Source organism: Thamnophis sirtalis, unplaced genomic scaffold (assembly GCF_051295495.1).
Source record: "Thamnophis sirtalis isolate CommonGarterSnake01/CBP01778 unplaced genomic scaffold, rThaSir2_p1.2 scaffold_6, whole genome shotgun sequence".
Taxonomy (NCBI): Eukaryota; Metazoa; Chordata; class Lepidosauria; order Squamata; family Natricidae; genus Thamnophis; species Thamnophis sirtalis.
This window is the reverse complement of record NW_028261386.1, coordinates 119912524-119925382: the sequence shown is the minus strand read 5'-3', so window position 1 is coordinate 119925382 and position 12859 is coordinate 119912524.

The following is a 12859-nucleotide window of genomic DNA, read 5'->3' as shown; positions in this document are numbered from 1 at the left end:
TCCTTGTGGACTGTTTTCTTGGAAAGATGTCACACGTTTTCAAATATAGTTGAATTTTTTTTCCTCTTCTTATTTTCCTTTAAAATTTAAATAATCAACCCTGTCTTTAGCTATAACATGTGCTCTCTGCTGGCCAATTGCAATGCTTCAACAAGCTTCAACTGATGCAAAAGGCACTCATTAAACTGCAGGTGGTATCTGGTATTCATATCTAACAGTCCAATATGGAAAGATCTGCATTGATTGCCACCTCTTTCTGAAATCATTTCCAGGATCAAGATATTAAGATATACCAAAGATTAACTCCAGTATTCAAGCTTTCAAGAAAAGTCCTTCCTTTAACAAATTTCTCCAACATAGAAGGGGAATATTCTGAACAGGTGGAAAAGAAAGGACCTTCTCCTGCATCACAAATGTGAAGGTTGGACAATTACAGGATTTCTATATGCAGTTTAAAGACTGAATTCCATTTATTTTGTATTTCAGAAAGACTGCAAGCACATCTCTTTATTTTTTATTTCTCCTGCTTAAATTGTTAGTAGCAGAAGGGGGAGAATACGATACAGCCTGTTGTGCCTTAAAATGGCTTCTACTGTACAGCCATAAAATGGCTTCTACTGTGCAGCGCAGTGGAATTGCCATGGTAACGGCTTCACAGTACTCCACAAGGAGGCTCCCCTAGAAATTACATTTGGTCCAGATATTTCCCCCCTATAAATAAATATTTGGGCAATACTGGGTTATCGGATAGTGTACAAAAAAACGGTGTAGTAATGTCTGGTGGTGGAAAGAGGGGAGAAACATTTGGAAAAGCCAAGATTTGGGTTCTCAGTTAAATACATAAAATCATAGAAGTGTGCATACATTCACGTCTCCAAGGGACACACCTCTTAACATCACTACAACCGTCCATTTACAAGTATCCATTTATACATTAAACAACTAGTATCCATTTATACATTAAACAATTCTGCTGAGTGCTGAACCAGTCAATAAGCATTTCATTCAGACACATGCTGTATTTCCATTAGAAACAGTTCTTATTTCATTCAACAACTGAGCCAACTCCATATTTGGACAAAGCATTCCTTTATTCACACTTATTCACTTCACATGAGCTTTCTCTTGTGGGAAGTTATCATCCAGCCCTCTCCCAGAAAAATGAAATATCCTAGGAAATATTGAAAAGGCAGAATATTTCTCTGGATGTGAAAAGAAGCATGTTTTAAAAGACGGAATAGTTGCCTGTAGCTTCTTGTCCACCCCCACTTTGTCAATAGGCCCATTAAGACTAGCCAGGCTAGCCCACTTTACATAATAAAGACTTCTCCACTGCAGCTGTAGGGGGAAGGGATATTACTCAACTCTCCACATGGCATCTGAGAACTCATCTATGGATTCAAAACAGCCTAGAGAGTAGCCCCCTGCATGGCACCATGGGAGTCTGACAACCAATCAGAATACATTTCTTACACAGGAACAGGAAACAGAGAGGTGGGACTGAACAGGATATAAAAAGCCTAGCAAGCCCCTTCCTCACCCTTTCTCTTCTTCTCCACCTACATCAAAGCATGTGATCACCTTTTCTGTTCAGGAGCTCAAGCCATGTGGCCCTGTCCACCAATAAACCATCTTTCCAAGCAGCCTCCATGTCTCCAGTGTCTTTTTCCCCACTTGGAGCTGAACCCAGAAGGACATTTCTTTGAACACTCAAAACCAGCAGATACGCCATTCCCCCCTCCCCAACCCAATATTCTCAGTGACTTGCCGAAGTACCAAAATCTGGCTGCATATCTGCCCCAGTATAAATCCAGTTTGCCCACCCAAATACAGTCCACCTTTACCTTTCACACAGAATTAATGAGAATTCTGCCAAAGATTTGCAAGGCACATTGAACAAACTAAAGAAAAAAAAACCTACACCCATGTTTTGATATTCCTGCAGTGATGTACCATCTATGAAGGAAGCTTCCCGTTCTTCAACACTCTCTCAGCATTTATAACCTTATTTTCATTCTATGAACCTTTCATCGTAATCAAACCAATAATGCTTTTAAATTACTATATAGTACTTCATTATGTGTTTGAATGAATACTATATTTTTACTTAAACCTCATAACTGAAACAAAAAAACTTTTTCTAAGCAGGTACTCAAACTGTTCTCAGATACTCAGCAGCCAGTCTCATTTATTCTTGGGTCTCCAAATGGCTCAATCACTTCGTTCTTTTTTCATTCCCACCCATCCTTTTATATTATTTAACAAAACAATTTCCCCCCTTAGTTGGTTCAGTATAGTTCTTCTGTTACCTCCTTTCACTACAGAATAGGGTAAAACTATCTGTGAATTTCTACTTCCATATACAGCCACAACACCTGGATGTCATTTTTTGATATACAGTTTAGCTCTCTTATTCACAGTTCAACGTCTCTGCATGTATTAAATCAATTTTATTTCATAAAATCGGGCTCCTTTCATTTAGTTTTATTATATCCTTCCCCTTTCTTAGTTTCATAGGCACACAACAATCCTTCCTTCCTTCCTTCCTTCCTTCCTTCCTTCCTTCCTTCCTTCCTTCCTTCCTTCCTTCCTTCCTTCCTTCCTTCCTTCCTTCCTTCCTTCCTCACCATAGGCTTATGCTATAGTCATCAAATGATAGATACTAGCAGTGGTGGGATTCAGCCAATCCCGTCTGGTTTGAGCAAACTGGTAGTAAAAATTCTGTGTGCCCCCTGCCCCGCCCAGTCACTCTTCATCTTGTCCGGCATAGATGCTGCTGCTCTCCGTCTGGCTCCCTCGCTTGCCCGAAACCCGAACCTAACCGGACTGGCTGAATCCCACTATTGGATACTAGCAGGGGTGGGTTTCTCACCCCGTTCCAACCGGTTCGGTTGGAATGGGGCCGGCGGTGTCCTCGTGCACGCGCGCGGTGCACGCATGTGTACTAGCGTCTGTGTGATGCTCCAGCTGCTCCTGGAGGATCGCGCAGGCGCTGTATGCGTCCTGCGCAAGCGTGGAAGCGCAGAACTCGTCAAAACCGGGTAAGGAGCGCGGGCGGGCGGGCCCTTCGCCGTTCCCGGAAGTTACTTACTTCCGGGTTCGCCGACCAACCGGTTCGCAGGGACCGCCGCGAACCGGTTGAAACCCACCCCTGGATACTAGCCTCTAGAACTCATTATGGCTTGGATTTTTCCATATCGAAATACCTTTTTAGTAAGAAAGAGAAGGAATAGACTAGATATCACCCTTTGTTGTATCCATGATGCAGGATACAAATTCTATTCTATGATAACAGAAAAGATAACACCAGTCACACTTTAGCTCAAGGTGCAACCAAAACCAGATTTAGGCTCTTTTATACAATCTGCGATTTTTAATTTAGAGATACAGTGTAGTCTACATCTCATCACTTAGGAGTCATATGCAGTCTGCTGTCACAAATCTGGGGTGCCAGTGTAAATGTTGCTATGCTTTCCAAACCTCTAAAGTGGGACATCAAACCAAGACTTTTAACTTTTAAGGGTAATGAGGCATTCGCCAGCAGCAGCCTGCTCACATTTATTATCTGTTCCTGACTGTTGAATCAAGGGTAATTATTAATTTTTAATTAACAGCATAAATCTTTGCTTGAATACTTGCAGAATGCTTGTTCTCAGCTTAGCACACTTCAACACTCAGCATTTCCACAACCATGGCTATAAGTGGTCTCTTGAGCCTTGCACAATTTGTCTGTATGACATATGGCTATTATTATTAATGGTGAAATAGAATGCATAGAGACATGGGATGGGCATTCTCATTAATACAGGTGTTATGTTCATATTGAACACAAATTAACATATGTTTTGTGCAAAATTGTACATCTTTTATGTTTCCAGAACTTATCACAGTACTTTATTAAGTAGCTGCGTCAACAGAATACAGAAAAAAAGCTATTTAGGAACTTCACTGAGAACTTCTGCGCATACCACTCAAAAGCTTCTTTTTTTTTTTAGCTTAAAAAAAAGTACATTTGCTTCAGTTGCACAATCTTCGAATACTCAACCCCCTCCCCACTCTTCTTCAAGATTTGCCAGAAGAATAGAGAAGAATCCAAAGGAAAGCAAAGGAAAAGTTGAGTTATATCACATTCAGTCTCCCCCAATTTAGGGAGACACCTATGATATTGATCAAACCAGTGGTGGGATTCAATTTTTTTTACTACCGGTTCTGTAGGTTTGGCTTGGTGGGCGTGGCATGGCTTAGTGGGTGTGGCTTGGTGGGCGTAGCAGGGGAAAGATACTGTAAAATCTCCATTCCCCCCTAACTCCAGGGGAAAGTTACTGCAAAATTCCCATTTCCTCCCGATCAGCTGGGACTCGGGAGGCAGAAAATAGATGGGGGCGGAGCCAGTCAGAGGTGGTATTTACTGGTTCTCGGAACTACTCAAAATTTCCACTACCGGATCTCCAGAACTGGTCAGAACCTGCTGAATATCACCTCTGGATCAAACATGATGGAATGTAGTGAAGAGGTAGATACCCAGAAGGAAGGGATTGCATTCCAGAAGAATAAGTCTGGCAAAACAATTAAAAAAAAACCTCAGCTTTGAAAAATTGCCATGTGTCATTCTTGGTTTTGGGCCTGATAAAACATTATATCAAGATGAGAGCCCAGCAAAGTAATTCCCAGCGAATTTACTGGAGTGCCAAAAAAGGGAATTACAGTAATTTGAGGGCTGTAGAAGATTTAGATTCCGCACTAATTCAAATGACTTAATGCTATTTTGCCTACTTAGAGCAATTTATTGCTGGAGATGCATGCATTTACTCAACACTGGCCTCTCTAAGAAGAAAAACAACTGAAAAAAAAGTCTTAATCATCTGTTTCCTGCAGGGTCTTCTGAAGTGGCAGCATAATCACCTTTTCAACAACCTTCTGTAGAATAGAAGCTTGGAGATTGGATGAAAATTGTCCAGGACGGGTGTGTCTTGTGGTGGCCTCTTGAGGGGGAAGCACTTCCTTCAAGGTGGGCAGAATCACCCCCCTCCCTTAGAGAGGCTGACAACATTGTATGGTCCAGTGACTTGCGGTGAGTTTTATGGCTGGTGAGGCAGCTTTTTAGACTTGTGGACTTCAACTCCCAGAATTCCACAGCCAGGCATGCTCAGTTCCGATTTAAAGCGACAGCATCTTTCCCCCTTGCAAAATAAGTTTTCCCATTCTTTTTCTTCTCCCTCCCCCCTCCTTCCTCCCTTCCTCCCTCCCTCCCTCCCTCCCTCCCCCTCTCTCAAACAGACACACACACACAGAGAACTTGGATCCCTCTCTCACTCACTCACTCTCAAACAAACACAAACACAGAAGTTGGATTGGATATATTTCCCAATGGCTTGAAAGCAGCTCCTCTGCCATACCCCCCCCCCATTCCCCTGCTGCCTTCCGATCAGAGCCTTTGACTGCAGTTGAATCACGTTGCCTTTTCAGTGAAGCTGGGCTTATATACTTTTATCCAGCTCTGTGTGTGTGTGTGTGTGTGTGTGTGTGTGTGTGTGTGTGTGTGTGTTTTTGAAAAGGCAACGTGGGTTCTGCATGCAATCAAACTTCCTCCCCCCTCCCCACACACGCACCTTTTCCAGCTGTTTTAGAGAGAATTTCAACTCTGCCCTCATGAAAGGCCAGAGCTCTGAGTCAGACTGAGCTAGTTGCTCCCAGAGAACTCTTAAAAGCCTCTTAAAATGCCCTCTACAGGAGGCGAGAGAATACGTGCCTCATTTGCATAAGGAATTCTTTGCTTTTTAACCCTTGGTTAACTCTTAAAAAGCAAAAAATTCCTTATGCAAAAGAGGCCCCTAGTTCTCTGGCCTCCTCCTACAGTTAACACTAAGCACTGTTCCAAGTCACTGTGACTTAGAATCTGGTAGCAACTACCTTGGCTTTAATTATTTTAAAAAAATTCTTTAAAATTCTTTCCTTTTCCTCATGACTGGTTAGGCCACACCTCCCTGCCTCTAGTGACTGCACGTCCCTGGTATGATCCCAACCATATGTCACACCTCTGTCAGCTTTATCAGCCAGGGAAGGCATAGATCTAATAAATAGGTAGCTTGTTAATAAGCTTAAGGACGTGTCTACCTCTTTAGGAGTTAAAGGTTCAAACGGATTCCAGATAATCATGCAAGAACATGCTTCTGTTACTTGATAGGATTTTCCCAAATCAACTCAGAATCTGAGTGACTTTACTCACCAGATGGCTGGGAACTGCAGATGGTCCTGGGATTCAACCCTCACCAGCAAAGAATGGGTCATTTGAAGAAAGTTGCTGGGGACGGTATCCGCAGATGCAATAACGGGGGGCGGGGGGGGGGGGAGACCCCTGGTGTTTTATTGCATTTATTAAGTAAAGATAAAGGTTCCCCTCGCACATATATGCTAGTCGTTCATGACTCAAGGGGGTGGTGCTCATCTCTGCTTCTAAGCCAAGAAGCCAGCGCTGCCCAAAGACCTCTCCGTGGTCATGTGGCCGGCATGACTAAACGCCGAAGGCGCATGGAACGCTGTTACCTTCCCACCAAAGGTGGTCCCTATTTTTATACTTGCATTTTTTTACATGCTTTCGAATTGCTAGGTTGGCAGAAGCTGGGACAAGTAACGGGAGCTCACTCTGTTACGTGTTGCTAGGGATTCGAACCACCAAACTGCCGACCTTTCTGATCGACAAGCTCAGCATCTTAGCCACCAAGCCAGCATGTCCCTATTGCATTTATTACCGCAGTGTAATCCCTAATACAGGCTCTTGCCCAAGTTTAGTTGGGATTCTTTCTTGTTTTTCCTCCCCTCTTTGGTTTAAAGTATTTCTAACAATGCATTAAGTACTCTTCCGGCATTCCATTTCTGAGAGTGCTTCAGAAAATCAATGAACTCCCCAGGGTTGAGGTATACAAACAGCTTCATAGGAGTAATCTAATCCAGTGTCCATTTCAGGCTAAGACTAAGATCTTGGCCAAATTACCTATTAGATTCTGGGAGGAAATCTCAAATCCCCCTGGAACCCCTTTAGTCTCCTGGGGCAGATCCTCTAATACACTTAATTTCACCCCTGATGTAAATGTAAGCAGATAAATAGGTACCACTTCAGTGTGAAGGTAAGACGCCAGGCACCTTGGCGTAGAGTCATGCTGGCCACAGAAGTGTCTTCGGACAACGCTGACTCCTTCAGCTAAGAAATTGAGATAAGCACCATCTGCCAGAGTTGAACATTGATTGATTTGATTGATTTGATTTTTATTATATTTATATGCCGCCCTTTTCCCCCGAAGGGGACTCAGGGCGGCTCACAATTCAAATCAGGGAAGGGGGGTACAGACAAAAAATAAAAAACGAAACATAACAATGCATAATTTAAAAACACACAACAGTCATACCATTCGAGACGGGGGCAACAGCTCTTTAGCCCCAGGCCTGTCAGAACAGCCAGGTTTTAAGGGCTTTGCGGAAGGCCTGGAGGGTGGTGAGGGTTCGAATCTCCACGGGGAGTTCATTCCAGAGGGTCGGAGCAGCCACAGAGAAGGCTCTCCTCCGGGTAATCGCCAGTCGACACTGGCCGGCAGATGGAATTCGGAGGAGGCCTAATCTGTGGGATCTAATCGGTCTAGTGGAGGTGATTGGCAGCAGGCGGTCTCTCAAGTACCCAACATGATGGGACAGGGGAAACCTTTACCTTTGCCTGGAGGAAATGGAGTGGGATGTAACTTGAACAAAGGAAAATTTATTGGTGTAACCATAAAATATGCAATTAGCGAATGCATGGGGCCATGAAACAACCATGTTTATATTAGGGCTATGCGGAGATCTGCATCTCAGAGGCAAATGTGATCCAGAGCATACTTGTGTGTGTGTATGTGTGTGTTTATTGCCTTTGGGGAATGCTATCACCCAAATACACTGTTGTCTGGGATATAAATTATCCCGCAGAGGCTATTAGCACAAACCCCGGAAAAGTCTACAGATAGTTCTTGACTTACAATCACAACCGGAACCAGAATTTCGTTGCAAAGCAAAGCAATTTTATAACTTTTTTTTTTGCTACTGTTGCTACCGTTATTAAGCGAATCACTGCAGTTGTTAAGTGAATCATGAAATTATTAAATGAATCCAGGTTCCCTGATTGACTGCTCGCTGGAAGCTGGCAGGGACGGTGATGGGGATGGAGATCTCATGACCAGGGATGCTGCCACTGTGGTAAATACAGTCACCAACTTCCGATTGCCAAGCATCTGAATTTTGATCATGTGATCGTGGGGAATGCTGTGACCATTCCAAGTGCCAGGACCAGCGGTAAGTCGCTTTTTTTCAGTGCCGTTGTAAGCAAATGGTTCATTTCAAATGGTCGTAAACCATTTGTCTGTTTTAAGGTGTCCTCAGCAGGTGCGTCTGACATGCAGACCCCCTGCATTTTGAAAATGCTTTTTTCCTTGGAATCTGCATCTCTGCATAGTCAGTATATATTGTGATGGCCAACCTATGACACGGGTGCCAGAAGTGGCACACAGAGCCATCTCTCCGGCGTGCGAGCCATCGCCCTTTCGGGTTCGGGCGTGGTCTTCACCTACGCAAGAGTGCCGGAAACTGAAAGAGCAGCCGCCCGGCGTGCATGCGCACGCCGGGCAGCTACACTTTCAGTTTCCGTATTCAGGATTTCTGAGGTCCTGTTATTAGTTAAAGGAAGAAACAGTTGTCTGAATTTATTCCGCATCGGGGCTTCAACATGTAGGAAGTTATCACCCAGTTCTCTCCCAGAAAAATGAAATATCCTAGGAAATATTGAAAAGGCAGAATATTTCTCTGGATGTGAAAAGAAAAAAAACATGTTTTAAAAGACAGAATAGCTCCCTGTAGCTTCCTGCCCATCCCCACTTTGTCAGTGGGCCATCAAGAAGGCCAAGCTAGTCCCTTTACATAATAAAGACTTCTCCACTTCAGCTCCAGGGGGATGGGATTAAAGCATGATAATATTGGCCCTTTACCCAACTCACCACATGGCATCTGAGAACTCAACCAAACTTGGGATTCAAAACACACCCTAGTGAGTTGCCCCTGCATGGCCCCACAAGAGTCTGACAACCAAATAGGAATAGAAGCTCAAGATCAAAGGCCAGAGAGGGCATAAAAACCAGGGACTCAGCATCTCAGCTCCTCTTCTCTTTTTCTCCACCAACATTGAAGCATGTGATCACCTTTTCTGTTCAGGAGTTCAAGCCATGTAGTCCTGTCCACCATTAAACCATCTTTCCAAGCAGCCTCCATGTCTCCACTGTCTTTGGAGCCGAACCCAGAAGGACATTTCTTTCAACAAACAAATGTCCACTCTGAACGAATAAGCCATTCAAGGAATTGCACATGTCTGTTTCTGGACAATTCAACAACAATGAATTCACTACCTGACTCTGTTGTTACATCTTCTACTCCCCATAACTTTAACCTCAAACTGTCTACTATTGACCTCACCCCCATTCCTAAGAAGTCTGTAAGGGGCATGCATAAGTGCACCATCGTGCCTACCATCCCTGTCCTCTGTCCCCATTTCATTCATACTTATGTTTATTCTTATACCCATTATCTTGTAAGAGATTGACAAGTAAAATAAATAAATAAATAAAAGGTTAGAATTTACATAACAATTGTTGTATAATTTACTCAAAGACACTGCATTAGGCCCATCCCTGTCTTCAGTGTGGATTACAAGTCCCATATTTCCTGGTCAGTGTAGCCTAGGGCCACTTTGGAGAATGTGTTCTCCCGTTTCTCAAGAACACCAAGATTGGAAAGCGGTAATCGGTGCATTATTTGTTCCTTTCTTTGCATGTTACTGACATCTAGAGGGCTACAAAGAAGTTGCAGGGTATTTTATTCACCAGTTAGTGCCACTACGGAGGCTCCAAAGATCTTTATGGTCCCTTACGGGTCCACTTAAGCCCACCTCCCTTTCAAAATAATATATAATTAAAGTATGAAAATGCACATTTGCTACTTATCTGAAAGGGAGATGACATTCTTACTGCAATTTAGCTCTAACTTAAGGTCATCTTATTTTTCCTGAGCGTACAGTCATAGGGGCAGGCGGTGATGAAGATTCCTTTTTTTAAAGTGTGTGTGTGTGTGTGTGTGTGTGTATGTGTGTGTGTGTGTATGTACACACCAGGGGTGGGTTCCTGCCAGTTCTAACCTCTTCTATAGAAGAGGTTCCACAAATCTACAGTGCTGTTTAGAACCGGTTCCAGATCCCTCCCCCCGCCCGTCCTCACATCATCAAGATGAAGAGCGAGAGGAGGAATTCTGGGAGTTGAAGTCCACAAGTCTTAAAGCTGTCAACTTTGAACACCCCTGGGTTTTTTTTTCTAAAGGGTTAGGGGTGCAAGGGTCTTGTAACTTGACAGCTTTAAGACTGCACACTTCAATGCCAGAGTTCCTGAGCCAACATGACTGGAGGAGGAATTCTGGGAGTTGAAGTCCACAAGTCCTAAAGCTGTCAACTTTGAACACCCCTGGGGGTTTTTTCCTAAAGGGTTAGGGGTGCAAGGGTCTTGTAAATTGACAGCTTTAAGACTTGCATGCTTCAAATGCCAGAATTTCTGAGCCAACATTTTGGTTGCTAAGCAAGAGCATTGTTAAGTGAGTTTCACCACATTTTACAAGTTGGCCATGCCCACCAGTCACATGTCTGGCAAGCCACTCCCACCCAGTCACATGGCCAGCAAGCCACTCCCACAAAGCAGGCCACACCTACAGAAGAGGTTCTAAAAAAATTTGAAACCCACCACTGGTACACACACACACACATTAAGTGTTTTGTCAAAGCACCTGGTATGCCTTGTATACACACACATACACAAATACTTTAAAAAGATGTATACATACTTAAAGAAGACCCTCCTCTCCCACTTGGAAGGCTGAGACTTCAATTCTAGGTAACAGCAGGTATTTCCCTCCGAGGGCGCAAAGAAAAAACAAAACCTACTGCGAACTTTGCGTGATGTCAGGAAGTAAACACTCAGCTCAGTTGCCCCGACTCTTCCCCAAATTAGGGAATTACAAGGTTTTAAAAAAAGGAAGTTTTTTTTAAAAAAATAGGGCTGCAAGTCACCTTGGAGATCTTCTAGTCCCACCCTCTGCCGAAGGCAGGAGTCCTTATACAAGCCAGGACACATAGTTGTTTAATCTTTTCTTGAAAGCCTCCCGTGACGGAACACCCACAACTTCAAGAAGCAAGCTATTCCGTTGATTAATTGTTCTCGCTGTCAGGAAATTCTTCATTTCTAGGCTAGATCTTCCTCTGATGAGCTTCCACCTATTATTTCTTGTCTTGCCCTCAGGTGTTTTTGGGAATAAGTCAACTTCATCTCTATGACTGTTCCTCAAGTCCTGGAAGACTGCTGTCACGTCACTCCTAATCCTTCTCTTTTGTTAGGATAGACACACCTAGTTCAGGGGTGGGTTCCGGCTTCTGTTACTGCCGGTTCGCTCAGGGGCGCGCTTCAGGTGCATGTGCACTTAATGCGTGCCACGTGCACTTGATGTGCGCTGCGTTTGCATATGTAGTAGTAAAAAAAATTGCTTCTGTGCATGTGCAGAACAAAAAGCAAGATGGCGCCCCCTATGGCGCCGCCGATAGAACCGGTTTGGGAGTATGGCCAGCCGAGTTACTACCTACTTGGCCAAACCGGTCCGAACCAGTGGGAACCCACCTCTGACCTAGTCCCCTTAGCTGTTCATTATAAGATTTAACCTACGGGTCCCCTTGAGCTCGAGCTTCAGTTCTTCCAAAGTAAGGGGTTTCCTCCCCTTTATCTCCCCTAAATTCTTATCTCCCCCCCATCTCTGCTCCTTTGGCCTCCCAAAAAGGCAACAAGCTGGCCAACAACTGCACAGCTGAGAGACCACTTACTCTTCTGTGGTTCAGAAGCAGCAAGATATAGAAGGACTCCACTCTCAACCTGCCCCAGGGCCTAGGACAATAGCCAGCTCTTGTATATTTCATCTTTCTGCCTGTCAATTGTCACTATCTTTACCTTCTTCTCCAAATAGCAGGCTAACTGGTCTCTTGACTTCCCTTTTATTCCACCTATACCTAGAGAATGTGTTTTTTTGCTATTTTTGGCAGTAAACGCAGCCCAAATGAAAAAAAGTTTTTTAAATGTTTTTTTCCCCATGGGAATCTGAGATCAGTGACCTTTGCTTTGCTTCATCTAATAGCATAATACTTCCCATTTCTAATGGCATGAGCAACAGACAACCAATAAGAAGATAAACACATTTAATGACTGAAAATCAAAATGACAAAATAATGTCCCACTTCAAATTAGATGAGCTGTTTCATCAAAAAGAATGTGTTTCACATAGAAGTAGAAATAATAGAAAATCAAAATCAAAACAGAAGATACATTTCAGCTTCCTAATACTGGGGCAATGGGACCTCAGCCACAGAGTGGTCAACTCCTGGAATGCTCTACCTGACTCCTCAAACCCTCACAACTCCAACTTTTAAACTGTCTACCGTGGACCTCACCCCATTCCTAGGAGGTCTATAATGGGGGCGTGGCAGGGGTGGGTTTCTCGCTCCGTTCCAACCGGTTCGGTTGGAACGGGGCCGGTGGCGTCCTCGTACACGCGCGCAGTGCACGCATGCGTACTAGCGTCTGTGCGATGCTCCAGCTGCTCCTGGAGGATTGCGCAGGCGCTGTATGCGTCCTGCGCATGCGTGGGAACGCAGAACTCGTCAAAACCGGGTAAGGAGCACGGGCGGGCAGGTGGGCCCTTCGCCGTTCCTGGAAGTTACTTACTTCCGGGTTCGCCGACCAACCGGTTCGCGGGGACCGCCGCG